We start from the raw sequence: 27222 nt of genomic DNA, 5'->3' as shown, positions 1-27222 counted from the left end.
TTCAGGCCCATAGACACTCCTGTTTGCAGGAAATGTAGGAATCGACCCAGTTGAATTTCCTCCGTCGGGCCTTACTGGCCTCGCACTACGCAACATATTTTCGCCAATTGCGGTGATAATGTTTTTGCGGTTACATCCTTCCTGGCTTTAGATCAGGATATGGATGACTTCATCCGGAATGCCTTTTTTCCTTCAGGATCCGGTGTTCAACCGGCATGCCGTCAAACGCAGCCGCGGTAAGTCTTGGAACAGACAGGGTCCTTGCTGGAGCAGGTCCCTTCTTAGAGGTAGAGGCCACGGATCCTCCGTGAGCATCTCTTGAAGTTCCGGTTACCAAGTCCTTCTTGGCCAATCCGGAGCCACGAATATAGTGCTTTCTCCTCTCCATCTTATCAATCTCAGTACCTTGGGTATGAGAGGCAGAGGAGGGAACACATACACTGACTGGTACACCCACAGTGTTACCAGAGCGTCTACAACTATTGCCTGAGGGTCTCTTGACCTGGCGCAATACCTGTCGAGTTTTTTAATCATGTGGACGACTTCTGGGTGAAGTCCCCACTCTCCCGGGTGGAGGTCGTGCTGAGGAAGTCTGCTTCCCAGTTGTCCACTCCCGGAATGAATACTGTTGACAGTGCTATCACATGATTTTCCGCCCAGCGAAGAATCCCTGCAGCTTCTGCCATTGCCCTCCTGCTTCTTGTGCCACCCTGTCTATTTACGTGGGTGACTGCCATGATGTTGTCCGACTGGATCAACACCGGCTGACCTTGAAGCAGAGGTCTTGCTAAGCTTAGAGCATTGTAAATGGCCCTTAGCTTCAGGATATTTATGTGAAGTGATGTATCCAGGCTTGACCCTAAGCCCTGGATATTCCTTCCCTGTGTGACTGCTCACCAGCCTCGCAGGCTGGCATCCGTGGTCACCAGGACCCAGTCCTGAATGCCGAATCTGCGGCCCTCTAGAAGATGAGCACTCTGCAACCACCACAGGATGGATACCCTTGTCCTTGGTGACAGGGTTATCCGCTGATGCATCTGAAAATGCGACCCGGACCATTTGTCCAGTAGGTTCCACTGGAAAGTTCTTGCGTGGAATCTAACGAATGGGATTGCTTCGTAGGAAGCCACCATTTTTACCCAGAACCCTTGTGCATTGATGCACTGAGACTTGGTTCGGTTTTAGGAGGTTCCTGACTAGCTCGGATAACTCCCTGGCTTTCTCTTCCGGGAGAAACACCTTTTTTCTGGACTGTGTCCAGGAACATCCCTAGGAAACAGAAGACAAGTCGTCGGAACCAGCTGCGATTTTGGAATATTGAGAATCCAATCGTGCTGCCGCAACACTACCTGAGATAGTGCTACACCGACTTCCAACTGTTCCCTGGATCTTACCCTTATCAGGGAATCGTCCAAGTAAGGGATAACTAAAATTCCCTTCCTTCGAAGGGATATCATTTCGGCCATTACCTTGGTAAAGACCCGGGGTGCCGTGGACCATCCCTACGGCAGCGTCTGAACTGATAGTGACAGTTTTGTACCATAACCTGAGGTACCCTTGGTGAGAAGGGTAAATTTTGACATGAAGGTAAGCATCCTTGATGTCCCGAGACATCATGAAGTCCCCTTCTTCCAGGTTCGCAATCACTGCTCTGAGTGACTCAATCTTGAATTTGAACCTCTGTATGTAAGTGTTCAAAGATTTTAGATTTTAGATTTAGAATCGGTCTCACCGAGCCGTCTGGCTTCGGTACCACAATAGTGTGGAATAATACCCCGTTCCCTGTTGCAGGAGGGGTACCTTGATTATCACCTGCTGGGAATACAGCTTGTGAATGGCTTCCAAAACTGCCTCCCTGTCAGAGGGAGACGTCGGTAAAGCCGACTTTTGGAAACGGCGAGGGGGAGACGTCTCGAATTCCAATATGTACCCTTGAGATATTACCTGAAGGATCCAGGGGTCTACTTGCGAGTGAGCCCACTGCGCACTGAAATTCATTGAGAACGGGCCCCCACCGTGCCTGAGCTTGTAAGGCCCTAGCGTCATACTGAGGGCTTGGCAGAGGCGGGAAAGGGTTTCTGTTCCTGGGAACTGGCTAATCTCTTCAGCCTTTTTCCTCTCCCTCTGTCACGAGCAGAAAAGAGGAACCTTTTGTCCGCTTGCCAACAATGGACTGCGCCTGATAATACGGCGTCTTATTTTGAGAGGCGACCTGGGGTACAAACGTGGATTTCCCAGTTGTTGCCGTGGCCACCAGGTCTAAAAGACCGACCCCAAATGTCCCCTTTCAAAGGCAATACTTCCAAATGCCGTTTGGAATCCGCATCACCTGACCATTTTACTGGTAGAATTGGACAACGCACTTATACTTGATGCCAGTCGGCAAATATTCCGCTGTGCATCATGCATATATAGAAATGCATCTTTTAAATGCTCTATAGGCAATAATATACTATCCTTATCTAGGATATCAATATTTCCAGTCAGGGAATCCGACCATGCCAACCCAGCACTGCACCTCCAGGCTGAGGCGATTGCTGGTCGCAGTATAACACCAGTATGTGTGTGAATACATTTTTGGATACCCTCCTGCTTTCTATCAGCAGGATCCTTAAGGGCGGCCATCTCATGAGAGGGTAGAGCCCTTGTTCTTACAAGCGTGTGAGCGCCTTATCCCCCCTAGGGGGTGTTTCCCAACGCACCCTAACCTCTGGCGGGAAAGGGTATACAGCCAATACTTTTTAAGAAATTATCAATTGTTATCGGGGGGGAAACCCACGCATCATCACACACCTCATTTTATTTCTCAGATTCAGGAAAACTACAGGTAGTTTTTCCCTCACCGAACATAATACCCCTTTTTGGTGGTACTCGTATTATCAGAAATGTATAAAACATTTTCCATTGTCTCAATCATGTAACGTGTGGCCCTACTGGAAATCACGGTTGTCTCTTCACCGTCGACACAGGAGTCAGTATCCGTGTCGGCGTCTGTATCTGCCATCTGAGGTAACGGGCGCTTTAGAGCCCCTGACGGCCTATGAGACGTCTGGACAGGCACAAGCTGAGTAGCCGGCTGTCTCATGTCAACCACTGTTTTTTTGTTTTGTTTTTTTATACAGAGCTGACACTGTCACGTAATTTTCAACAGTACATCCACTCAGGTGTCGACCCCCTAGGTGGTGACATCACTGTTACAGACACTCTGCTCCGTCTCCACATCATTTTTCTCCTCATACATGTCGACACAAACGTACCGACACACAGCACACACACAGGGAATGCTCTGATAGAGGACAGGACCCCACTAGCCCTTTGGGGAGACAGAGGGAGAGTATGCCAGCACACACCAGAGCGCTATATATATATATACAGGGATAACCTTATATAAGTGTTTTTCCCCTTATAGCTGCTGTATGTTTTAATACTGCGCCTAATTAGTGCCCCCCTCTCTTTTTTTAACCCTTTCTGTAGTGTAGTGACTGCAGGGAAGAGCCAGGGAGCTTCCCTCCAACTGAGCTGTGAGGGAAAATGGCGCCAGTGTGCTGAGGAGATAGTCTTCGCCCCCTTTTCGGCGGCCTTATCTCCCGTTTTTCTGTATATTCTGGCAGGGGTCAAATGCATCCATATAGCCCAGGAGCTATATGTGATGTATTTTTTGCCATGTAAGGTATTTTTATCATGTTTTATTGCGTCTCAGGGCGCCCCCCCCAGCGCCCTGCACCCTCAGTGACCGGAGTATGAAGTGTGCTGAGAGCAATGGCGCACAGCTGTGCGCTACCTTATTGAAGACAGGAACGTCTTCTGCCGCCGATTTTTCCGGACCTCTTCGCTCTTCTGGCTCTGTAAGGGGGCCGGCGGCGAGGCTCCGGGACCCATCCAGGCTGGGCCTGTGATCGTCCCTCTGGAGCTAATGTCCAGTAGCCAAGAAGCCCAATCCACTCTGCACGCAGGTGAGTTCGCTTCTTCTCCCCTTAGTCCCTCGATGCAGTGAGCCTGTTGCCAGCAGGTCTCACTGAAAATAACAAACCTAAACTAAAACTTTCACTAAGAAGCTCAGGAGAGCCCCTAGTGTGCACCCTTCTCGTCGGGCACAGAAATCTAACTGAGGCTTGGAGGAGGGTCATAGGGGGAGGAGCCAGTGCACACCACATAGTCCTAAAGCTTTCTTTAGATGTGCCCAGTCTCCTGCGGAGCCGCTATTCCCCTTGGTCCTTACGGAGTCCCCAGCATCCACTTAGGACGTTAGAGAAAAGAGGCGTTGGTTACAACTGTTGCTGTTCATCCACAAGAAGGAATTTAATGTATCAATTACAATTGGAAAGTAACAATTAAATTACAACAGCTGTATCCAGTAGGATTTTTTGGACCCTTTAATAAACATTCCGTTGTCATCAAGGGCAATATGAAATAGATCCTGATTACATTTAGATATGGATAGTGGTGCCTATATATGTTGACTCCATTGTATTTTATTGAATGTGGGTTTCTTCTGTCTATATATATTTTATAAAAATAAAGAGCTTGTATATTTTATTTTTTGCGCTCCCTTGATAACAAGTGTGATTATCTTTAAAATTTGGTTTATTATTGGTAGAACAGTACTACCTATGGGAGCAGCATTTTATAATATATGGTGAAAATTAATAGATGTATAAAGATTAAATAAGCAACAAATTGGTGAAATAGATAAGTTTTGATAGGAGCGCTGGGTTCTATATATATATATTGACATTTGGTTATATATATGTATAGACTTTATAAATTCTTGACAGAGATGTGCCTGAGCAGCGGCCCTCCCCAGCCCTATCCCAAATCATACTTATTTTGCATAGGAGATACCATGGTCATGAAGATTGTTCTCCCAGGGTGAGGTTCATTCATTGCATTCTGGGTATGCTGACCCCTGTGATTTCCCCAAATGTGGGAAACTCGACTGCATTATTTGTGGTAGTGGGGGACTGTTTTTGTGCTTTCCTCTGGTCAGCTCTGGTAAAAGTCAGATTTATTTGTCTCAGATCTTCCTCTAGCCTTGTTCTTCTTTCGAGAGTTTCCATGTGCTGCCTCAGTTGGATCTCCTTCACTTGACAGGGGGGTGCCCGAGCAGCGACCCTCCCCAGCTCTAGCCCAACTCCTACTTACCTGCCAGGTGAGATACTATGATCATGAAGGTGCTTCTCCCAGGGCAAGGCTCACCCATTGCACTCTGGGTGTGCTGCTCCTGCGGTTTCCCCAAATGTTGGACACTTGACTGCATAATTTGTGTTTCCCCTGGTCGGCTCTCGTATAATTCAGATCTCTTTGTCTCAGGTCTCTCTCCAGCCTAGTTTGCTGTCTGTTTCCACTTCTCTTTTCTTGAGTTGCTCCCTTCTATGCCCTTGCGCACTATCCTGACTTCTCCTGTCTGCTTACTTTGTGCCTTCCAACGCACAATGCAAACTACAGGTAGTGCTGCAGGGCCCACACCCTTTTACTTGCCTTACAGAGCAGCTCTGGAGCTGTTACAGTGCCCAGCTGCTGCAAGAAATCAGCTTGAATGCTTCAGGGGCTGGGGCAAAGCCCCACACCGAAGTAGGGTGGAGGTGTTTAATGCGAACTAGGGGTCATCCAAGCGCCGCAAAAGGCCGCCATGCCCTGCACGCCCCTTTTCTCTTTTCATATGCAGACGAGGGTTGAAGCCAACTTTGACCCACTGCTTGGATGACATCACCATATGCAAATCCATCTGCTGCAGGCCTTCCCCCAGGAATGATTGCACTAGTTGTTGCATTTGGTTTGTTGTTTGGGGGTGCTTCAGTATTAGGCAGCCTTCTGCCCTCCCATGTTCATCTGAAAATATGTGTTCTCCCTGCAGTTGTTGTCCCCAGATGAGAGTTCCCTTGTGCTGCCTCAGTTGAATCTCCTTTACTTGACAGAGATGTGCCTGAGCAGCGGCCCTCCCCAGCCCTATCCCAAGTCATACTTATTTTGCATAGGAGATACCATGGTCATGAAGATTGTTCTCCCAGGGTGAGGTTCATTCATTGCATTCTGGGAATGCTGACCCCTATGATTTCCCCAAATGTGGGAAACTCGACTGCATTATTTGTGGTAGTGGGGGACTGTGTTTGTTCTTTCCTCTGGTCAGCTCTGGTAAAAGTCAGATTTATTTGTCTCAGATTTTCCTCTAGCCTTGTTCTTCTTTCGAGAGTTCCCTTGTGCTGCCTCAGTTGGATCTCCTTCACTTGACAGGGGGGTGCCCGAGCAGCGACCCTCCCCAGCTCTTGCCCAACTCCTACTTACCTGCCAGGTGAGATACTATGATCATGAAGTTGCTTCTCCCTGGGCAAGGATCACCCATTGCACTCTGGGTGTGCTGCCCCTGTGATTTCCCCAAATGTGGGAAACTTGACTGCGTAATTTGTGTTTCCCCTGGTCGGCTCTCATATAATTCAGATCTCTTTGTCTCAGGTCTCTCTCCAGCCTAGTTTGCTGTCTGTTTCCACTTCTTTTTTCTTGAGCCCCTCCCTTCTATACCCTTGTGCACTATCCTGACTTCTCCTCCCGTCTGCTTACTTTGTGCCTTACAATGCACAATGCAAACTACAGGTAGTGCTGCAGGGCCCACGCCCTTTTACTTGCCTTACAGAGCAGCTCTGGAGCTGTTACAGTGCCCAGCTGCTGCAAGAAATCAGCTTGAATGCTTCAGGGGCTGGGGCATGGCCAACATGAGCCCCACACAGAAGGAGGGTGGGGGTATTTAATGCGAACTAGGGGTCATCCAAGCGCCGCAAAAGGCCGCTATGCCCTGCATACCCCTTTTCTCTTTTCATATGCAGATGAGGGTTGAAGCCAACTTTGGCCCACTGCTTGGATGACATCACCGTATGCAAATCCGTCTTCTGCAGACCTTCCCCCAGGAATGCTTGTACTAGTTGTTGCATTTGGTTTGTTGTTTGGGGGTGCTTCAGTATTAGGCAGCCTTCTGCCCTCCCATGTTCATCTGAAAATATGTGTTCTCCCTGCAGTTGTTGTCCCCAGATGAGAGTTCCCTTGTGCTGCCTCAGTTGAATCTCCTTTACTTGACAGAGATGTGCCTGAGCAGCGGCCCTCCCCAGCTCTATCCCAAATCATACTTATTTTGCATAGGAGATACCATGGTCATGAAGATTGTTCTCCCAGGGTGAGGTTCATTCATTGCATTCTGGGTATGCTGACCCCTGTGATTTCCCCAAATGTGGGAAACTTGACTGCATTATTTGTGGTAGTGAGTGACTGTGTTTGTGCTTTCCTCTGGTCAGCTCTGGTAAAAGTCAGATTTCTTTGTCTCAGATCTTCCTCTAGCCTTGTTCTTCTTTCGAGAGTTTCCTTGTGCTGCCTCAGTTGGATCTCCTTCACTTGACAGGGGGCTGCCCGAGCAGCGACCCTCCCCAGCTCTAGCCCAACTCCTACTTATCTGCCAGGTAAGATATTAAGATCATGAAGGTGCTTCTCCCAGGGAAAGGCTCACCCATTGCACTCTGGGTGTGCTGCTCCTGCGATTTCCCCAAATGTGGGAAACTTGACTGCATAATTTGTGTTTCCCCTGGTCGGCTCTCGTATAATTCAGATCTCTTTGTCTCTGGTCTCTCTCCAGCCTAGTTTGCTGTCTGTTTCCACTTCTCTTTTCTTGAGCCGCTCCCTTCTATGCCCTTGCGCACTATCCTGACTTCTCCCGTCTGCTTACTTTTTGCCTTCCAACGCACAATGCGAACTACAGGTAGTGCTGCAGGTCCCACACCCTTTTATTTGCCTTACAGAGCAGCTCTGGAGCTGTTACAGTGCCCAGCTGCTGCAAGAAATCAGCTTGAATGCTTCAGGGGCTGGGGCATAGCCAACATGAGCCCCACACTGAAGGAGGGTGGAGGTGTTTAATGCGAGCTAGGGGTCATCCAAGCGCCGCAAAAGGCTGCCATGCCCTGCACGCCCCTTTTCTCTTTTCATATGCAGACGAGGGTTGAAGCCAACTTTGACCCACTGCTTGGATGACATCACCATATGCAAATCCATCTGCTGCAGGCCTTCCCCCAGGAATGCTTGCACTAGTTGTTGCATTTTGTTTGTTGTTTTGGGGTGCTTCAGTATTAGGTAGCCTTCGGCCCTCCCATGTTCATCTGAAAATATGTGTTCTCCCTGCAGTTGTTGTCCCCAGATGAGAGTTCCCTTGTGCTGCCTCAGTTGAATCTCCTTTACTTGACAGAGATGTGCCTGAGCAGCGGCCCTCCCCAGCCCTATCCCAAATCATGCTTATTTTGCATAGGAGATACCATGGTCATGAAGATTGTTCTCCCAGGGTGAGGTACATTCATTGCATTCTGGGTTTGCTGACCCCTGTGATTTCCACAAATGTGGGAAACTCGACTGCATTATTTGTGGTAGTGGGGGACTGTGTTTGTGCTTTCCTCTGGTCAGCTCTGGTAAAAGTCAGATTTCTTTGTCTCAGATTTTCCTCTAGCCTTGTTCTTCTTTCGAGAGTTCCCTTGTGCTGCCTCAGTTGGATCTCCTTCACTTGACAGGGGGCTGCCCGAGCAGCGACCCTCCCCAGCTCTAGCCCAACTCCTACTTACCTGCCAGGTGAGATACTATGATCATGAAGTTGCTTCTCCCTGGGCAAGGATCACCCATTGCACTCTGGGTGTGCTGCCCCTGTGATTTCCCCAAATGTCGGAAACTTGACTGCGTAATTTGTGTTTCCCCTGGTCGGCTCTCATATAATTCAGATCTCTTTGTCTCAGGTCTCTCTCCAGCCTAGTTTGCTGTCTGTTTACACTTCTTTTTTCTTGAGCCCCTCCCTTCTATACCCTTGTGCACTATCCTGACTTCTCCTCCCGTCTGCTTACTTTGTGCCTTACAATGCACAATGCAAACTACAGGTAGTGCTGCAGGGCCCACACCCTTTTACTTGCCTTACAGAGCAGCTCTGGCGCTTTTACAGTGCCCAGCTGCTGCAAGAAATCAGCTTGAATGCTTCAGGGGCTGGGGCATGGCCAACATGAGCCCCACACAGAAGGAGGGTGGGGGTATTTAATGCAAACTAGGGGTCATACAAGCGCCGCAAAAGGCCGCCATGCCCTGCATACCCCTTTTCTCTTTTCATATGCAGATGAGGGTTCCAGCCAACTTTGGCCCACTGCTTGGATGACATCACCGTATGCAAATCCGTCTTCTGCAGACCTTCCCCCAGGAATGCTTGCACTAGTTGTTGCATTTGGTTTGTTGTTTGGGGGTGCTTCAGTATTAGGCAGCCTTCTGCCCTCCCATGTTCATCTGAAAATATGTGTTCTCCCTGCAGTTGTTGTCCCCAGATGAGAGTTCCCTTGTGCTGCCTCAGTTGAATCTCCTTTACTTGACAGAGATGTGCCTGAGCAGCGGCCCTCCCCAGCCCTATCCCAAATCATACTTATTTTGCATAGGAGATACCATGGTCATGAAGATTGTTCTCCCAGGGTGAGGTTCATTCATTGCATTCTGGGTATGCTGACCCCTGTGATTTCCCCAAATGTGGGAAACTTGACTGCATTATTTGTGGTAGTGAGGGACTGTGTTTGTGCTTTCCACTGGTCAGCTCTGGTAAAAGTCAGATTTCTTTGTCTCAGATCTTCCTCTAGCCTTGTTCTTCTTTCGAGAGTTTCCTTGTGCTGCCTCAGTTGGATCTCCTTCACTTGACAGGGGGGTGCCCGAGCAGCGACCCTCCCCAGCTCTAGCCCAACTCCTACTTACCTGCCAGGTGAGATACTATGATCATGAAGGTGCTTCTCCCAGGGCAAGGCTCACCCATTGCACTCTGGGTGTGCTGCTCCTGCGATTTCCCCAAATGTGGGAAACTTGACTGCATAATTTGTGTTTCCCCTGGTCGGCTCTCGTATAATTCAGATCTCTTTGTCTCAGGTCTCTCTCCAGCCTAGTTTGCTGTCTGTTTCCACTTCTCTTTTCTTGAGCCGCTCCCTTCTATGCCCTTGCGCACTATCCCAGGATAATTATTGTAGCTGGTCTGCGGGTAACAGCTCTCAGATCCACTTCTAGAAAAAATGCAACAATGTAATTTGAGTGACAAACTGCAGAGATGAACCCTTTCTGTGACTGCTGCACAGGGATCACACAAACTCTATTCATAGGGCTGACTTCACTTAGGGGAGATGTTCTCGCCCCGCAAAGAAGTGCAAGTATATACCGCACTTACGGTACCATTGGATTTACAGATATTTTCTTGCAATACACTATGGGGGTCATTCTGAGTTGATTGCTCGCTAGCAGTTTTTAGCAGCCTTAAAACGGTGGAGTTAACATATCTCACGTGGAAGGTGGTCATGTTATTAGCCTTGGCTTCGGCTAGGCGAGTGTCGGAATTAGCGGCTTTGTCACATAAAAGCCCATATTTGGTGTTCCATGTGGATAGAGCGGAATTGCGGACCCATCCTCAATTCCTACCAAAAGTGGTCTCATCTTTTCATATGAACCAATCTATTGTGGTGCCTTTGGCTACGCGTGACTTGGAGGATTCCGAGTTACTTGATGTGGTCAGGGCTTTGAAAATTTACGTGGCCAGGACGGCTAGAGTCAGGAAAACTGAAGCGCTGTTTGTCCTGTATGCAACCAACAAGATTGGTGCCCCTGCTTCAAAGCAGGCTATTGCTCGCTGGATTTGTAACACGATTCAGCAAGCGCATTCTATGGCTGGATTGCAGTTACCGAAATCGGTCTAGGCCCATTCCACGAGGAAAGTGGGCTCTTCTTGGGCGGCTGCCCGAGGGGTCTCGGCACTACAGCTGTGTCGAGCTGCTACTTGGTCAGGTTCAAACACCTTTTCAAAATACTATAAGTTTGATACCCTGGCTGAGGAGGAACTCATGTTTGCTCAATCGGTGCTGCAGAGTCATCCGCACTCTCCCGCCCGTTTTGGAGCTTTGGTATAATCCCCATGGTCCTTACGGAGTCCCCAGCATCCTCTAGGACGTTAGAGAAAATAAGATTTTAAACCTACCGGTAAATCTTTTTCTCGTAGTCCGTAGAGGATGCTGGGCGCCCGTCCCAAGTGCGGACTACTTCTGCAATACTTGTATATAGTTATTGCTTCAATAAGGGTTATGTTATAGTTGCATCGGTCCTGCACTGATGCTACAGTATGTTGTTTTTTCGTACTCATAACTGGGTAGTTTATCACAAGTTATACGGTGTGATTGGTGTGGCTGGTATGAATCTTGCCCTGGATTAACAAAATCCTTTCCTCATACTGTCCGTCTCCTCTGGGCACAGTTTCTCTAACTGTGGCATAGAGGCGCATAGAGGGAGGAGCCAGTGCACACCCAGAACTAAAGTCTTTCTTAAAGTGCCCATGTCTCCTGCGGAGCCCGTCTATCCCCATGGTCCTTACGGAGTCCCCAGCACCCTCTACGGACTACGAGAAAAAGATTTACCGGTAGGTTTAAAATCTTATTTTCTACTTTATTCTTTTCTATCCTAGTTTATTACGACCAACTCTCATCCAAGGAGTTTGATATTCTACTACCTGCATGCAATTTAAATTGCTTAAATTGTTTATATGGTTGATTTGTCCTTCACAACCCATAATCTGCAACTTGGATGTACTTGTGTCATTGAAAATCTTATAATAAAAATGTTTATATATTGAAAAAAAAAGTTATAAGACATATGCATTCAATATTTGAAGAAACAAAATAAAATAAAGCTATGTATTGGGTTTCACTAACAAGCACATTGGAAGACTTGACTACTGTTAAAAGACATGCATTACATGGTATAGAGCCACAAACCACAATGTAGTAAAATAAAAACAAACTTACATGTGCTAGAGCTGGGGAGGGTCGCTGCTCGGGCAGCCCCCTGTCAAGTGAAGGAGATCCAACTGAGGCAGCACAAGGGAACTCTCGAAAGAAAAACAAGGCTAGAGGAAGATCTGAGACAAAGAAATCTGACTTTTACCAGAGCTGACCAGAGGAAAGCACAAACACAGTCACTCACTACCACAAATAATGCAGTCAAGTTTCCCACATTTGGGGAAATCACAGGGGTCAGCATACCCAGAATGCAATGAATGAACCTCACCCTGAGAGAACAATCTTCATGACCATGGTATCGCCTATGCAAAATAAGTATGATTTGGGATAGGGCTGGGGAGGGCCGCTGCTCAGGCACATCTCTGTCAAGTAAAGGAGATTCAACTGAGGCAGCACAAGGGAACTCTCATCTGGGGACAACAACTGCAGGGAGAACACATATTTTCAGATGAACATGGGAGGGCAGAAGGCTGCCTAATACTGAAGCACCCCCAAACAACAAACCAAATGCAACAACTAGTGCAAGCATTCCTGGGGGAAGGCTGCAGCAGATGGATTTGCATATGGTGATGTCATCCAAGCAGTGGGTCAAAGTTGGCTTCAACCCTCGTCTGCATATGAAAAGAGAAAAGGGGTATGCAGGGCATGGCGGCCTTTTGCGGCGCTTGGATGACCCCTAGTTTGCATTAAATACCCCCACCCTCCTTCTGTGTGGGGCTCATGTTGGCCATGCCCCAGCCCCTGAAGCATTCAAGCTGATTTCTTGCAGCAGCTGGGCACTGTAACAGCTCCAGAGCTGCTCTGTAAGGCAAGTAAAAGGGTGTGGGCCCTGCAGCACTACCTGTAGTTTGCATTGTGCATTGTAAGGCACAAAGTAAGCAGACGGGAGGAGAAGTCAGGATAGTGCACAAGGGTATAGAAGGGAGGGGCTCAAGAAAAAAGAAGTGGAAACAGACAGCAAACTAGGCTGGAGAGAGACCTGAGACAAAGAGATCTGAATTATATGAGAGCCGACCAGGGGAAACACAAATTACGCAGTCAAGTTTCCCACATTTGGGGAAATCACAGGGGCAGCACACCCAGAGTGCAATGGGTGATCCTTGCCCAGGGAGAAGCACATTCATGATCATAGTATCTTACCTAGCAGGTAAGAAGGAGTTGGGCTAGAGCTGGGGAGGGTCGCTGCTCGGGCACCCCCCTGTCAAGTGAAGGAGATCCAACTGAGGCAGCACAAGGGAACTCTCGAAAGAAGAACAAGGCTAGAGGAAGATCTGAGACAAAGAAATCTGACTTTTACCAGAGCTGACCAGAGGAAAGCACAAACAGAGTCCCCCACTACCACAAATAATGCTGTCAAGTTTACCACATTTGGGGAAATCACAGGGGTCAGCATACCCAGAATGCAATGAATGAACCTCACCCTGGGAGAACAATCTTCATGACCATGGTATCTCCTATGCAAAATAAGTATGATTTGGGATAGGGCTGGGGAGGGCCGCTGCTCAGGCACATCTCTGTCAAGTAAAGGAGATTCAACTGAGGCAGCACAAGGGAACTCTCATCTGGGGACAACAACTGCAGGAGGTACACATATTTTCAGATGAACATGGGAGGGCAGAAGGCTGCCTAATACTGAAGCACCCCCAAACAACAAACCAAATGCTACAACTAGTGCAAGCATTCCTGGGGGAAGGCCTGCAGCAGATGGATTTGCATATGGTGATGTCATCCAAGCAGTGGGTCAAAGTTGGCTTCAACCCTCGTCTGCATATGAAAAGAGAAAATTGGCATGCAAGGCATGGCGGCCTTTTGCGGTGCTTGGATGACCCCTAGTTCGCATTAAACACCTCCACCCTCCTTCGGTGTGGGGCTCATGTTGGCTATGCCCCAGCCCCTGAAGCATTCAAGCTGATTTCTTGCAGCAGCTGGGCACTGTAACAGCTCCAGAGCTGCTCTGTAAGGCAAGTAAAAGGGCGTGGGCCCTGCAGCACTACCTGTAGTTCGCATTGTGCGTTGGAAGGCACAAATTAAGCAGACGGGAGAAGTCAGGATAGTGCGCAAGGGCATAGAAGGGAGTGGCTCAAGAAAAGAGAAGTGGAAATAGACAACAAACTAGGCTGGAGAGAGACCTGAGACAAAGAGATCTGAATTATACGAGAGCCGACCAGGGGAAACACAAATTATGCAGTCAAGTGTCCAACATTTGGGGAAACCGCAGGAGCAGCACACCCAGAGTGCAATGGGTGAGCCTTGCCCTGGGAGAAGTAACTTCATGATCATAGTATCTCACCTGGCAGGTAAGTAGGAGTTGGGCTAGAGCTGGGGAGGGTCGCTGCTCGGGCACCCCCCTGTCAAGTGAAGGAGATCCAACTGAGGCAGCACAAGGGAACTCTCGAAAGAAGAACAAGGCTAGAGGAAGATCTGAGACAAAGAAATCTGACTTTTACCAGAGCTGACCAGAGGAAAGCACAAACACAGTCCCCCACTACCACAAATAATGCAGTCAAGTTTCCCACATTTGGGGAAATCACAGGGGTCAGCATACCCAGAATGCAATGACTGAATCTCACCCTGGGAGAACAATCTTCATGACCATGGTATCTCCTATGCAAAATAAGTATGATTTGGGATAGGGCTGGGGAGGGCCGCTGCTCAGGCACATCTCTGTCAAGTAAAGGAGATTCAACTGAGGCAGCACAAGGGAACTCTCAGCTTGGGACAACAACTCCAGGGAGAACACATATTTTCAGATGAACATGGGAGGGCAGAAGGTTGCCTAATACTGAAGCACCCCCAAACAACAAACCAAATGCAACAACTTGTGCAAGCATTCCTGGGGGAAGGCCTGCAGCAGATGGATTTGCATATGGTGATGTCATCCAAGCAGTGGGTCAAAGATGGCTTCAACCCTCGTCTGCATATGAAAAGAGAAAAGGGGCGTGCAGGGCATGGCAGCCTTTTGCGGCGCTTGGAAGACCCCTAGTTCGCATTAAACACCTCCACCCTCCTTCGGTGTGGGGCTCATGTTGGCTATGCCCCAGCCCCTGAAGCATTCAAGCTGATTTCTTGCAGCAGCTGGGCACTGTAACAGCTCCAGAGCTGATCTGTAAGGCAAGTAAAAGGGTGTGGGCCCTGCAGCACTACCTGTAGTTCGCATTGTGCGTTGGAAGGCACAAATTAAGCAGACGGGAGAAGTCAGGATAGTGCGCAAGGGCATAGAAGGGAGTGGCTCAAGAAAAGAGAAGTGGAAACAGACAGCAAACTAGGCTGGAGAGAGACCTGAGACAAAGAGATCTGAATTATACGAGAGCCGACCAGGGGAAACACAAATTATGCAGTCAAGTTTCCCACATTTGGGGAAATCGCAGGAGCAGCACACCCAGAGTGCAATGGGTGAGCCTTGCCCTGGGAGAAGCACCTTCATGATCATAGTATCTCACCTGGCAGGTAAGTAAGATTTGGGATAGAGCTGGGGAGGGTCGCTGCTCGGGCACCCCCCTGTCAAGTGAAGGAGATCCAACCGAGGCAGCACAAGGAAACTCTCGAAAGAAGAACAAGGCTAGAGGAAGATCTGAGACAAATAAATCTGACTTTTACCAGAGCTGACCAGAGGAAAGAACAAACACAGTCCCCCACTACCACAAATAATGCAGTCGAGTTTCCCACATTTGGGGAAATCATAGGAGTCAGCATACCCAGAATGCAATGAATTAACCTCACCCTGGGAGAACAATCTTCATGACCATGGTATCTCCTATGCAAAATAAGTATGATTTGGGATAGGGCTGGGGAGGGCCGCTGCTCAGGCACATCTCTGTCAAGTAAAGGAGATTCAACTGAGGCAGCACAAGGGAACTCTCATCTGGGGACAACAACTGCAGGGAGAACACATATTTTCAGATGAACATGGTAGGGCAGAAGGCTGCCTAATACTGAAGCACCCCCAAACAACAAACCAAATGCAACAACTAGTGCAAGCATTCCTGGGGGAAGGCCTGCAGCAGATGGATTTGCATATGGTGATGTCATCCAAGCAGTGGGTCAAAGTTGGCTTCAACCCTCGTCTGCATATGAAAAGAGAAAAGGGGCGTGCAGGGCATGGCGGCCTTTTGCGGCGCTTGGATGACCCCTAGTTCGCATTAAACACCTCCACCCTCCTTCGATGTGGGGCTCATGTTGGCTATGCCCCAGCCCCTGAAGCATTCAAGCTGATTTCTTGCAGCAGCTGGGCACTGTAACAGCTCCAGAGCTGCTCTGTAAGGCAAGTAAAAGGGCGTGGGCCCTGCAGCACTACCTGTAGTTTGCATTGTGCGTTGGAAGGCACAAAGTAAGCAGACGGGAGAAGTCAGGATAGTGCGCAAGGGCATAGAAGGGAGCGGCTCAAGAAAAGAGAAGTGGAAACAGACAGCAAACTAGGCTGGAGAGAGACCTGAGACAAAGAGATCTGAATTATACGAGAGCCGACCAGGGGAAACACAAATTATGCAGTCAAGTTTCCCACATTTGGGGAAATCACAGGAGCAGCACACCCAGAGTGCAATGGGTGAGCCTTGCCCTGGGAGAAGCACCTTCATGATCATAGTATCTCACCTGGCAGATAAGTAGGAGTTGGGCTAGAGCTGGGGAGGGTCGCTGCTCGGGCACCCCCCTGTCAAGTGAAGGAGATCCAACTGAGGCAGCACAAGGGAACTCTCGAAAGAAGAACAAGGCTAGAGGAAAATCTGAGACAAATAAATCTGACTTTTACCAGAGCTGACCAGAGGAAAGCACAAACACAGTCCCCCACTACCACAAATAATGCAGTCGAGTTTCCCACATTTGGGGAAATCACAGGGGTCAGCATACCCAGAATGCAATGAATGAACCTCACCCTGGGAGAACAATCTTCATGAAAATGGTATCTCCTATGCAAAATAAGTATGATTTGGGATAGGGCTGGGGAGGGCCGCTGCTCAGGCACATCTCTGTCAAGTAAAGGAGATTCAACTGAGGCAGCACAAGGGAACTCTCATCTGAGGACAACAACTGCAGGGAGAACACATATTTTCAGATGAACATGGTAGGGCAGAAGGCTGCCTAATACTGAAGCACCCCCAAACAACAAACCAAATGCAACAACTAGTGCAAGCATTCCCGGGGGAAGGCATGCAGCAGATGGATTTGCATATGGTGATGTCATCCAAGCAGTGGGTCAAAGTTGGCTTCAACCCTCGTCTGCATATGAAAAGAGAAAAGGGGCGTGCAGGGCATGGCGGCCTTTTGCGGCGCTTGGATGACCCCTAGTTCGCATTAAACACCTCCACCCTCCTTCGATGTGGGGCTCATGTTGGCTATGCCCCAGCCCCTGAAGCATTCAAGCTGATTTCTTGCAGCAGCTGGGCACTGTAACAGCTCCAGAGCTGCTCTGTAAGGCAAGTAAAAGGGCGTGGGCCCTGCAGCACTACCTGTAGTTTGCATTGTGCGTTGGAAGGCACAAAGTAAGCAGACGGGAGAAGTCAGGATAGTGCGCAAGGGCATAGAAGGGAGCGGCTCAAGAAAAGAGAAGTGGAAACAGACAGCAAACTAGGCTGGAGAGAGACCTGAGACAAAGAGATCTGAATTATACGAGAGCCGACCAGGGGAAACACAAATTATGCAGTCAAGTGTCCAACATTTGGGGAAACCGCAGGAGCAGCACACCCAGAGTGCAATGGGTGAGCCTTGCCCTGGGAGAAGCACCTTCATGATCATAGTATCTCACCTGGCAGGTAAGTAGGAGTTGGGCTAGAGCTGGGGAGGGTCGCTGCTCGGGCACCCCCCTGTCAAGTGAAGGAGATCCAACTGAGGCAGCACAAGGGAACTCTCGAAAGAAGAACAAGGCTAGAGGAAGATCTGAGACAAAGAAATCTGACGTTTACCAGAGCTGACCAGAGGAAAGCACAAACACAGTCCCTCACTACCACAAATAATGCAGTCCAGTTTCCCACATTTGGGGAAATCACAGGGATCAGCATACCCAGAATGCAATGAATGAACCTCACCCTGGGAGAACAATCTTCATGACCATGGTATCTCCTATGCAAAATAAGTATGATTTGGGATAGGGCTGGGGAGGGCCGCTGCTCAGGCACATCTCTGTCAAGAATTTATAAAGTCTATACATATATATAACCAAATGTCAATATATATATATATATAGAACCCAGCGCTCCTATCAAAACGTATCTATTTCACCAATTTGTTGCTTATATATTTGTTGCGCTCCCTTGATAACAAGTGTGATTATCTTTAAATTTGGTTTATTATTGGTAGAACAGTACTACCTATGGGAGCAGCATTTTATAATATATGGTGAAAATTAATAGATGATCATGAAGGTGCTTCTCCCAGGGCAAGGCTCATCCATTGCACTCTGGGTGTGCTGCTCCTGCGATTTCCCCAAATGTGGGAAAGTTGACTGCATAATTTGTGTTTCCCCTGGTTGGCTCTCGTATAATTCAGATCTCTTTGTCTCAGGTCTCTCTCCAGCCTAGTTTGCTGTCTGTTTCCACTTCTCTTTTCTTGAGCCGCTCCCTTCTATGCCCTTGCGCACTATCTTGACTTCTCCCGTCTGCTTACTTTGTGCCTTCCAACGCACAATGTGAACTACAGGTAGTGCTGCAGGGCCCACACCCTTTTACTTGCCTTACAGAGCAGCTCTGGAGCTATTACAGTGCCCAGCTGCTGCAAGTAATCAGCTTGAATGCTTCAGGGGCTGGGGCATAGCCAACATGAGCCCCACACCGAAGGAGGGTGGAGGTGTTTAATGCGAACTAGGGGTCATCCAAGCGCCGCAAAAGGCCGCCATGCCCTGCACGCCCCTTTTCTCTTTTCATATGCAGACGAGGGTTGAAGCCAACTTTGACCCACTGCTTGGATGACATCACCATATGCAAATCCATCTGCTGCAGGCCTTCCCCCAGGAATGCTTGTACTAGTTGTTGCATTTGTTTTGTTGTTTGGGGGTGCTTCAGTATTAGGCAGCCTTCTGCCCTCCCATGTTCATCTGAAAATATGTGTTCTCCCTGCAGTTGTTGTCCCCAGATGAGAGTTCCCTTGTGCTGCCTCAGTTGAATCTCCTTTACTTGACAGAGATGTGCCTGAGCAGCGGCCCTCCCCAGCCCTATCCCAAATCATACTTATTTTGCATAGGAGATACCATGGTCATGAAGATTGTTCTCCCAGGGTGAGGTTCATACATTGCATTCTGGGTATGCTGACCCCTGTGATTTCCCCAAATGTGGGAAACTCGACTGCATTATTTGTGGTAGTGGGGGACTGTGTTTGTTCTTTCCTCTGGTCAGCTCTGGTAAAAGTCAGATTTATTTGTCTCAGATCTTCTTCTAGCCTTGTTCTTCTTTCGAGAGTTTCCTTGTGCTGCCTCGGTTGGATCTCCTTCACTTGACAGGGGGGTGCCCGAGCAGCGACCCTCCCCAGCTCTAGCCCAACTCCTACTTACCTGCCAGGTGAGATACTATGATCATGAAGGTGCTTCTCCCAGGGCAAGGCTCACCCATTGCACTCTGGGTGTGCTGCTCATGTGATTTCCCCAAATGTGGGAAACTTGACTGCATAATTTGTGTTTCCCCTGGTCGGCTCTCGTATAATTCAGATCTCTTTGTCTCAGGTCTCTCTCCAGCCTAGTTTGCTGTCTGTTTCCACTTCTCTTTTCTTGAGCCGCTCCCTTCTATGCCCTTGCGCACTATCCTGACTTCTCCCGTCTGCTTAATTTGTGCCTTCCAACGCACAATGCGAACTACAGGTAGTGCTGCAGGGCGCACACCCTTTTACTTGCCTTACAGAGCAGCTCTGGAGCTGTTACAGTGCCCAGCTGCTGCAAGAAATCAGCTTGAATGCTTCAGGGGCTGGGGCATAGCCAACATGAGCCCCACACCGAAGGAGGGTGGAGGTGTTTAATGCGAACTAGTGGTCATCCAAGCGCCGCAAAAGGCCGCCATGCCCTGCACACCCCTTTTCTCTTTTCATATGCAGACGAGGGTTGAAGCCAACTTTGACTCACTGCTTGGATGACATCACCATATGCAAATCCATCTGCTGCAGGCCTTCCCCCAGGAATGCTTGCACTAGTTGTTGCATTTGGTTTGTTGTTTGGGGGTGCTTCAGTATTAGGCAGCCTTCTGCCCTCCCATGTTCATCTGAAAATATGTGTTCTCCCTGGAGTTGTTGTCCCCAGATGAGAGTTCCCTTGTGCTGCCTCAGTTGAATCTCCTTTACTTGACAGAGATGTGCCTGAGCAGCGGCCCTCCCCAGCCCTATCCCAAATCATACTTATTTTGCATAGGAGATACCATGGTCATGAAGATTGTTCTCCCAGGGTGAGGTTCATTCATTGCATTCTGGGTATGCTGACCCCTGTGATTTCCCCAAATGTGGGAAACTCGACTGCATTATTTGTGGTAGTGGGGGACTGTGTTTGTGCTTTCCTCTGGTCAGCTCTGGTAAAAGTCAGATTTATTTGTCTCAGATTTTCCTCTAGCCTTGTTCTTCTTTCGAGAGTTCCCTTGTGCTGCCTCAGTTGGATCTCCTTCACTTGACAGGGGGGTGCCCGAGCAGCGACCCTCCCCAGCTCTAGCCCAACTCCTACTTACCTGCCAGGTGAGATACTATGATCATGAAGGTGCTTCTCCCAGGGCAAGGCTCACCCATTGCACTCTGGGTGTGCTGCTCCTGTGATTTCCCCAAATGTGGGAAACTTGACTGCATAATTTGTGTTTCCCCTGGTCGGCTCTCGTATAATTCAGATCTCTTTGTCTCAGGTCTCTCTCCAGCCTAGTTTGCTGTCTGTTTCCACTTCTCTTTTCTTGAGCTGCTCCCTTCTATGCCCTTGCGCACTATCCTGACTTCTCCCGTCTGCTTACTTTGTGCCTTCCAACGCACAATGCAAACTACAGGTAGTGCTGCAGGGCCCACGCCCTTTTACTTGCCTTACAGAGTAGCTCTGGAGCTGTTACAGTGCCCAGCTGCTGCAAGAAATCAGCTTGAATGCTTCAGGGGCTGGGGCATAGCCAACATGAGCCCCACACCGAAGGAGGGTGGAGGTGTTTAATGCGAGCTAGGGGTCATCCAAGCGCCGCAAAAGGCCGCCATGCCCTGCACGCCCCTTTTCTCTTTTCATATGCAGACGAATCTCCTTTACTTGACAGAGATATGCCTGAGCAGCGGCCCTCCCCAGCCCTATCCCAAATCATACTTATTTTGCATAGGAGATACCATGGTCATGAAGATTTTTCTCCCAGGGTGAGGTTCATTCATTGCATTCTGGGTATGCTGACCCCTGTGATTTCCCCAAATGTGGGAAACTTGACTGCATTATTTGTGGTAGTGGGGGACTGTGTTTGTGCTTTCCTCTGGTCAGCTCTGGTAAAAGTCAAATTTCTTTGTCTCAGATCTTCCTCTAGCCTTGTTCCTCTTTCGAGAGTTCCCTTGTGCTGCCTCAGTTGGATCTCCTTCACTTGACAGGGGGGTGCCCGAGCAGCGACCCTCCCCAGCTCTAGCCCAACTCCTACTTACCTGCCAGGTGAGATACTATGATCATGAAGGTGCTTCTCCCAGGGCAAGGCTCACCCATTGCACTCTGGGTGTGCTGCTCCTGCGATTTCCCCAAATGTGGGACACTTGACTGCATATTTTGTGTTTCCCCTGGTCGGCTCTCGTATAATTCAGATCTCTTTGTCTCAGGTCTCTCTCCAGCCTAGTTTGCTGTCTGTTTCCACTTCTCTTTTCTTGAGCTGCTCCCTTCTATGCCCTTGCGCACTTTCCTGACTTCTCCCGTCTGCTTACTTTGTGCCTTCCAACGCACAATGCGAACTACAGGTAGTGCTGCAGGGCCCACACCCTTTTACTTGCCTTACAGAGCAGCTCTGGAGCTGTTACAGTTTCCAGTTGCTGCAAGAAATCAGCTTGAATGCTTAAGGGGCTGGGGCATAGCCAACATGAGCCCCACACCGAAGGAGGGTGGAGGTGTTTAATGCGAACTAGGGGTCGTCCAAGCACCGCAAAATGCCGCCATGCCCTGCACACCCCTTTTCTCTTTTCATATGCAGACGAGGGTTGAAGCCAACTTTGACCCACTGCTTGGATGACATCACCATATGCAAATCCATCTGCTGCAGGCCTTCCCCCAGGAATGCTTGCACTAGTTGTTGCATTTGGTTTGTTGTTTGAAGGTGCTTCAGTATTGGGCAGCCTTCTGCCCTCCCATGTTCATCTGAAAATATGTGTTCTCCCTGCAGTTGTTGTCCCCAGATGAGAGTTCCCTTGTGCTGCCTCAGTTGAATCTCCTTTACTTGACAGAGATATGCCTGAGCAGCGGCCCTCCCCAGCCCTATCCCAAATCATACTTATTTTGCATAGGAGATACCATGGTCAATAATGCAGTCAAGTTTCCCACATTTGGGGAAATCACAGTGGTCAGCATACCCAGAATGCAATGAATGAACCTCACCCTGGGAGAACAATCTTCATGACCATGGTATCTCCTTTGCAAAATAAGTATGATTTGGGATAGGGCTGGGGAGGGCCGCTGCTCAGGCATACCGCAGGAGCAGCACACCCAGAGTGCAATGGGTGAGCCTTGCCCTGGGAGAAGCACATTCATGATCATAGTATCTCACCTGGCAGGTAAGTAGGAGTTGGGCTAGAGCTGGGGAGGGTCGCTGCTCAGGCACCCCCCTGTCAAGTGAAGGATATCCAACTGAGGCAGCACATGGAAACTCTCGAAAGAAGAACAAGGCTAGAGGAAGATCTGAGACAAATAAATCTGACTTTTACCAGAGCTGACCAGAGGAAAGCACAAACACAGTCCCCCACTACCACAAATAATGCAGTCGAGTTTCCCACATTTGGGGAAATCACAGGGGTCAGCATACCCAGAATGCAATGAATGAACCTCACCCTGGGAGAACAATCTTCATGACCATGGTATCTCCTATGCAAAATAAGTATGATTTGGGATAGGGCTGGGGAGGGCCGCTGCTCAGGCACATCTCTGTCAAGAATTTATAAAGTCTATACATATATATAACCAAATGTCAATATATATATATAGAACCCAGCGCTCCTATCAAAACTTATCTATTTCACCAATTTGTTGCTTATTTAATCTTTATACATCTATTAATTTTCACCATATATTATAAAATGCTGCTCCCATAGGTAGTACTGTTCTACCAATAATAAACCAAATTTTAAAGATAATCACATTTGTTATAAAGGGAGCGCAAAAAATAAAATATACAAGCTCTTTATTTAAAAAAATATATATATAGACAGAAGAAACCCACATTCAATAAAATACAATGGAGTCAACATATATAGGCACCTCTATCCATATCTAAATGTAATCAGGATCTATTTCATATTGCCCTTGATGACAACGGAATGTTTATTAAAGTGTCCAAAAAATCCTCCTGGATACAGCTGTTGTAATTTATTCGTTACTTTCCAATTGTAATTGATACATTAAATTCCTTCTTGTGGATGAACAGCAACAGTTGTAACCAACGCCTCTTATTTACTGCAGTTAAAGTTCATATGTAACTCACGTGAGTAATGAAAGAAAACAAGGGGAGAGCGCTGTGATGGTTGGTGAAACACAGCGGTATGCTACGACCCCCGTTAACCTTGGCTGGATCATATTGGCACTCGCGGTCGGGATATTTCTCCCTGCCGTGGGGTAGAGACCTCCTTTTGCTCGGTCTCAAATTGCTTTTTCCCCTTCACCGCTGTCTTTACATCAGACGTCCGCCGTGATGTAGCTCGTTCATGAACGGGCTTATATCTCAGCAATCAGAGTGTCCTGTAATCACCTTTCTTACGCGTTTCTCCGCTGTTATCCAAGAGCGGTTTCGTCAGAGGATACATCAGCAGCCTAGCAGGCTCTTTTTAAAATGCACCGGACCAATAGCATTACTAATTAGTTGATTGGATACATACATGTACTAATTGGATGCATACATGTAATGACTCACATATGGAACAACTTTCTAATTGCAATTGCACATATAAAGGCATTTCATAATATAAAAATAAGCAACATGGTGATTAAAAATAATAATAAAATAAGCAACAAGGTGGTTTAAAAAATAACAGAAAATATATAATCTATATACAGATTAACCTATAATCTTTCAATCAATACCTCATATCTATAATCACATATACATAATTCAGAGACTCAGCACTAAGGATCCCCATTTACTTATATAAAACTGTCAAAGTCAGAAAAATATCACTATGCACACTGCCATATCTGCACCTCATGCGAGCTCCCGCTGCGCGTGCAAGAGCTCTCCCGTGCGTGCGCATACTCGCAGTCGCGTGCACCCGCAGGCGCACGATATGCGGATTTACGGTAGAGTTTGTATGCGTCTAGCGGGCGACTCAATCGATATATATTTTAACCATATAATGTATTTTGTAGATTATGGTCCCTTTGATAGAATCTGAAAGTTTAGTTAATATAGCATGTTCATGGACAGAGAGATCCCTCTTTGTTTGATACGAAGGGTCAGACATGAGTCATACAGTGGTGTTTAGTATCCATCGGAAGAGTATTTAATTAGCAATATTCCGGTGTTGGTTTGAAGCAGATTAATCGCTCGTGCGAATAGTTATGGACATAAGAAGTTTATGTACTTTTACTATTATTTGCACTTACTTATCCATGCGGCGGGAAACCTAGTTTCCCACCCACCTGAGCAGTTGGAAATAGTCACAGCCCACCTGTATGAATCAACCTATAACCTTTTGTTATAATGCGAAGACGAATTCCTGTGTCCAATGAACAATGAGATTGTAGGGACCATTGAATTGTATTGTGTGTGTGGGGCATAAATAGACAAGCCGATCATATCCAGCTCTCACTCTTCAACGGTTCTCATTGCTGATAATCGGGAGCTGGATATCCAGAGGCGCATGCGATCGTTCCCCTTGGGCGTAAGTTTTTCTCCGCAATCATATTGTCTTTATTGGTATTGTGGGCCATATCTCTCTCTCTCTCTCCTCTCCTCTTTCTCTCATTTTTTTCCTTAAACGTACTTGTATTGTATTGTATTTCCTGTGTAGTTATATGGTTAGTTAGTCTATGTTATATTGGTAGTGTATGACTTGTATTGTATTATTCTTTTGCAAGTATAACATTCATATAAGGCGTTAGACCCTAAGCCCGGCATTTGTGTATTTCTTAGGGTGTTAAGTATTCTCAGGTCTGTCGGAGACGCTCGAACAGCTTTAAGTTAATAAGGTTACATTGTGTTGCATCTACACCCCACCATTACACTAAGGTTTTTCCTGTATAATACATTGTTCATGGTTTACATGTAAAGGTTTAACATTGTGAGCGTCTGCGCCGCTGGTGATCTCCTCGTGGTCCCGAGCGTACGCTACGCTAAGCGATTGTTACGCAACGTGCGTACCCTTACGGTACTCCAGACGTCAATAGCGTACAGTGTTCTTAGGCCTCTTAAAGGGTTTTAAGTAAGATAAATATTTAGCTTTATCAATTGGCGGCTCGTCCGTCCTTCACATATCTGCACTAGGTAATTTCAGCAGACATTATCCATCAGCAAAGGGCGGGAGGTCATATTCCTCGTAGTGCTGTCTGGATAAGCGTCTGCTTCGCTTAGTAAAGGGTGCTGAGGGAATCCGGAACCGGAGGTAAGAACAACACGCCAGTGTCTTTTAAAACTGTTTATTTCTGTCTTGCGTACGCACGCACATATCTGCATTTCTTTTCATTTTCGTGTATTTTCATATATCACTCTTCTGTTTGCCATTTTATAATTGATAAACGTGCTAAGAGAGATTTGCCGCTATTTCACAGTTAAAGAGTAAAAGTAATACATTAAGGTGTAAATTGAAAAGCACGCACGCAGCTCTACCTAAAGATACAAGGAGAGATTGGTGTGGTGTTCGGTAGATGATCGAGGATCATCTACATTGATAAACGTGTAAAATTGTGTTACGGTGGATATTTGCTTTGTGTACACGTGTCTCTAACAAAGGGTGAGACTCGCGTACGCAACTCAAAGGCCGACGCACGCAGCGTATATTACGCAACGGAGCGTCCGGGTACGCCCACGTAACTCAAATCACACGCTAGTGTTATTGTAACAGGCGAAAAGGTGGCAACGCGATAAATAGCGCAAATCTATTTTAGTGTCCGAAATTTAGATTAACAGATCCTTCTCCAAATTTACAACACATCTGGTCTAAAGGAAAGAAAATTTCTGCGCAGAAATAGAAATAGAAACAAAAGTGTACATGTGGTGAGTGAGTGTTTGCATATATAAGTTTATACAATTTTTTGAGGTTGAACCACAAGAAGTCGAGTTCTCGCAGGGTACATACATGTAAGTGACGTGCATGGTGGCAAGGGAGGCATCCTTTGTTAAACATAAAATCTGAGCATTAGAGTATAGCAGACCAGGAGGTCTATTGTAGCACAGACCAGGAGGTCCGGAATTGACCAGGAGGTCCAGGTACAGCAGACAAGGAAGTCCGCTATAAATAGAGAAAAGAGCACAACCCAGGGGGTTGGTGCAGAACCCATATAGGCCATTAAAGCTCATGCTGAAGGAATTCGCAGCCGCAATTTTCGATTCCACTGGTCGCTCTGCACATAAGATTAGTTGCTTATGTGCAGACTGATTGTACCGCACGTAATTGTGTGCATTAGTTAATCTGACCAGTACCATTTGTGTACGAAACGGGTCATAAACACTATTTGTACATTCTGACGTGATTTGTGTAATTTTTTATTTTCTGAAGGGAAGTTCGCTGGTCACTCAGGAATTATCCAACAACCAACAGTTACTGGAAAGGGTTAATGCTCTGCGGATCACACTCACATGTTCCAGTAAACGAAGGTTCATAGGGGCCCTGGGTCGAGTACGCCAGCACTAGGGCAGTGTGTAGGTCGTATTGGTCGGCGTGGGCGAGTGAGTGGGGTACTCGGTAAACCGCCACCGTCAGCCTATCTTGAACATTTTGGTTTTTGTAAGGGTTCGCTGAAGACCCTGATTGAAGGTCAGAGGTGGTGAAAGCAACACCTACAGGTATGGGGGCCAATTGTTCAGGTAGGGGGCGATCAACCTCGGTTCGGGTTGATTCAGTAAACCGACCAATCGGGTCGGCAAGGTACGTAATGTGTGAAAAATACGGTTCACACACAGAGGTTTTATGTGATGAATGGGAGAGAATGACGGTACATGACGGGGAGAAGTTCCCAAGAGTAGGCAGCTTTAGCCCAGAAGTGTTACAAAATCTAAGGAGGAGGATATGTCTCATTAAATCAACAAAGAGACGGATTAAACATTATGATTATTTGCAGTTATGGCAACAGGAGGGTGAAATACAGAGAGGATTGGCT

At 47.6% G+C, this 27222-nt stretch overlaps 25 non-coding genes and 4 pseudogenes across 25 annotated transcripts; 16 read left to right on the top strand and 13 right to left on the bottom strand.

The window, feature by feature from the left end:
- Nucleotides 1–4818: 4818 nt before the first annotated feature.
- On the top strand, nucleotides 4819–4982 carry LOC134986231 (U1 spliceosomal RNA). Its single transcript, XR_010192230.1, has one exon. It is a non-coding gene; the product is annotated as a U1 spliceosomal RNA (small nuclear RNA).
- A 152-nt stretch (nucleotides 4983–5134) lies between these two features.
- Nucleotides 5135–5297, top strand: LOC134986165 (U1 spliceosomal RNA). The gene has a single exon (XR_010192180.1). It is a non-coding gene; the product is annotated as a U1 spliceosomal RNA (small nuclear RNA).
- A 661-nt stretch (nucleotides 5298–5958) lies between these two features.
- On the top strand, nucleotides 5959–6122 carry LOC134986019 (U1 spliceosomal RNA). The gene has a single exon (XR_010192052.1). It is a non-coding gene; the product is annotated as a U1 spliceosomal RNA (small nuclear RNA).
- Nucleotides 6123–6274: 152 nt separating this feature from the next.
- Nucleotides 6275–6416, top strand: LOC134986184 (U1 spliceosomal RNA; annotated as a pseudogene).
- A 695-nt stretch (nucleotides 6417–7111) lies between these two features.
- LOC134986040 (U1 spliceosomal RNA) lies at nucleotides 7112–7275 on the top strand. Its single transcript, XR_010192071.1, has one exon. It is a non-coding gene; the product is annotated as a U1 spliceosomal RNA (small nuclear RNA).
- Nucleotides 7276–7427: 152 nt separating this feature from the next.
- Nucleotides 7428–7590, top strand: LOC134986178 (U1 spliceosomal RNA). Its single transcript, XR_010192191.1, has one exon. It is a non-coding gene; the product is annotated as a U1 spliceosomal RNA (small nuclear RNA).
- Nucleotides 7591–8261: 671 nt separating this feature from the next.
- Nucleotides 8262–8425, top strand: LOC134986034 (U1 spliceosomal RNA). The gene has a single exon (XR_010192066.1). It is a non-coding gene; the product is annotated as a U1 spliceosomal RNA (small nuclear RNA).
- Nucleotides 8426–8577: 152 nt separating this feature from the next.
- Nucleotides 8578–8719, top strand: LOC134986197 (U1 spliceosomal RNA; annotated as a pseudogene).
- A 695-nt stretch (nucleotides 8720–9414) lies between these two features.
- On the top strand, nucleotides 9415–9578 carry LOC134986041 (U1 spliceosomal RNA). The gene has a single exon (XR_010192072.1). It is a non-coding gene; the product is annotated as a U1 spliceosomal RNA (small nuclear RNA).
- A 152-nt stretch (nucleotides 9579–9730) lies between these two features.
- LOC134986085 (U1 spliceosomal RNA) lies at nucleotides 9731–9893 on the top strand. The gene has a single exon (XR_010192112.1). It is a non-coding gene; the product is annotated as a U1 spliceosomal RNA (small nuclear RNA).
- A 2075-nt stretch (nucleotides 9894–11968) lies between these two features.
- Nucleotides 11969–12132, bottom strand: LOC134986072 (U1 spliceosomal RNA). The gene has a single exon (XR_010192100.1). It is a non-coding gene; the product is annotated as a U1 spliceosomal RNA (small nuclear RNA).
- Nucleotides 12133–12826: 694 nt separating this feature from the next.
- Nucleotides 12827–12968, bottom strand: LOC134986201 (U1 spliceosomal RNA; annotated as a pseudogene).
- A 152-nt stretch (nucleotides 12969–13120) lies between these two features.
- LOC134986056 (U1 spliceosomal RNA) lies at nucleotides 13121–13284 on the bottom strand. Its single transcript, XR_010192086.1, has one exon. It is a non-coding gene; the product is annotated as a U1 spliceosomal RNA (small nuclear RNA).
- A 671-nt stretch (nucleotides 13285–13955) lies between these two features.
- On the bottom strand, nucleotides 13956–14118 carry LOC134986175 (U1 spliceosomal RNA). Its single transcript, XR_010192189.1, has one exon. It is a non-coding gene; the product is annotated as a U1 spliceosomal RNA (small nuclear RNA).
- A 152-nt stretch (nucleotides 14119–14270) lies between these two features.
- LOC134986032 (U1 spliceosomal RNA) lies at nucleotides 14271–14434 on the bottom strand. Its single transcript, XR_010192064.1, has one exon. It is a non-coding gene; the product is annotated as a U1 spliceosomal RNA (small nuclear RNA).
- A 671-nt stretch (nucleotides 14435–15105) lies between these two features.
- Nucleotides 15106–15268, bottom strand: LOC134986081 (U1 spliceosomal RNA). Its single transcript, XR_010192109.1, has one exon. It is a non-coding gene; the product is annotated as a U1 spliceosomal RNA (small nuclear RNA).
- A 152-nt stretch (nucleotides 15269–15420) lies between these two features.
- Nucleotides 15421–15584, bottom strand: LOC134986023 (U1 spliceosomal RNA). Its single transcript, XR_010192056.1, has one exon. It is a non-coding gene; the product is annotated as a U1 spliceosomal RNA (small nuclear RNA).
- A 671-nt stretch (nucleotides 15585–16255) lies between these two features.
- Nucleotides 16256–16418, bottom strand: LOC134986140 (U1 spliceosomal RNA). The gene has a single exon (XR_010192158.1). It is a non-coding gene; the product is annotated as a U1 spliceosomal RNA (small nuclear RNA).
- Nucleotides 16419–16570: 152 nt separating this feature from the next.
- Nucleotides 16571–16734, bottom strand: LOC134986000 (U1 spliceosomal RNA). The gene has a single exon (XR_010192035.1). It is a non-coding gene; the product is annotated as a U1 spliceosomal RNA (small nuclear RNA).
- A 671-nt stretch (nucleotides 16735–17405) lies between these two features.
- On the bottom strand, nucleotides 17406–17568 carry LOC134986164 (U1 spliceosomal RNA). The gene has a single exon (XR_010192179.1). It is a non-coding gene; the product is annotated as a U1 spliceosomal RNA (small nuclear RNA).
- A 152-nt stretch (nucleotides 17569–17720) lies between these two features.
- On the bottom strand, nucleotides 17721–17884 carry LOC134986050 (U1 spliceosomal RNA). The gene has a single exon (XR_010192080.1). It is a non-coding gene; the product is annotated as a U1 spliceosomal RNA (small nuclear RNA).
- Nucleotides 17885–18966: 1082 nt separating this feature from the next.
- LOC134985996 (U1 spliceosomal RNA) lies at nucleotides 18967–19130 on the top strand. Its single transcript, XR_010192031.1, has one exon. It is a non-coding gene; the product is annotated as a U1 spliceosomal RNA (small nuclear RNA).
- A 152-nt stretch (nucleotides 19131–19282) lies between these two features.
- LOC134986147 (U1 spliceosomal RNA) lies at nucleotides 19283–19445 on the top strand. Its single transcript, XR_010192164.1, has one exon. It is a non-coding gene; the product is annotated as a U1 spliceosomal RNA (small nuclear RNA).
- A 671-nt stretch (nucleotides 19446–20116) lies between these two features.
- LOC134986208 (U1 spliceosomal RNA) lies at nucleotides 20117–20280 on the top strand. The gene has a single exon (XR_010192210.1). It is a non-coding gene; the product is annotated as a U1 spliceosomal RNA (small nuclear RNA).
- A 152-nt stretch (nucleotides 20281–20432) lies between these two features.
- LOC134986100 (U1 spliceosomal RNA) lies at nucleotides 20433–20595 on the top strand. Its single transcript, XR_010192125.1, has one exon. It is a non-coding gene; the product is annotated as a U1 spliceosomal RNA (small nuclear RNA).
- Nucleotides 20596–21038: 443 nt separating this feature from the next.
- Nucleotides 21039–21202, top strand: LOC134986017 (U1 spliceosomal RNA). Its single transcript, XR_010192050.1, has one exon. It is a non-coding gene; the product is annotated as a U1 spliceosomal RNA (small nuclear RNA).
- A 152-nt stretch (nucleotides 21203–21354) lies between these two features.
- Nucleotides 21355–21517, top strand: LOC134986133 (U1 spliceosomal RNA). Its single transcript, XR_010192152.1, has one exon. It is a non-coding gene; the product is annotated as a U1 spliceosomal RNA (small nuclear RNA).
- A 699-nt stretch (nucleotides 21518–22216) lies between these two features.
- Nucleotides 22217–22347, bottom strand: LOC134986198 (U1 spliceosomal RNA; annotated as a pseudogene).
- Nucleotides 22348–22632: 285 nt separating this feature from the next.
- On the bottom strand, nucleotides 22633–22796 carry LOC134986207 (U1 spliceosomal RNA). The gene has a single exon (XR_010192209.1). It is a non-coding gene; the product is annotated as a U1 spliceosomal RNA (small nuclear RNA).
- Nucleotides 22797–27222: the final 4426 nt, after the last annotated feature.

Source organism: Pseudophryne corroboree, assembly GCF_028390025.1.
Source record: "Pseudophryne corroboree isolate aPseCor3 chromosome 7 unlocalized genomic scaffold, aPseCor3.hap2 SUPER_7_unloc_2, whole genome shotgun sequence".
Lineage (NCBI taxonomy): Eukaryota > Metazoa > Chordata > Amphibia > Anura > Myobatrachidae > Pseudophryne > Pseudophryne corroboree.
The sequence above is the reverse complement of the archived record's forward strand: the minus strand, read 5'-3'. Positions and strand labels throughout refer to the sequence as shown.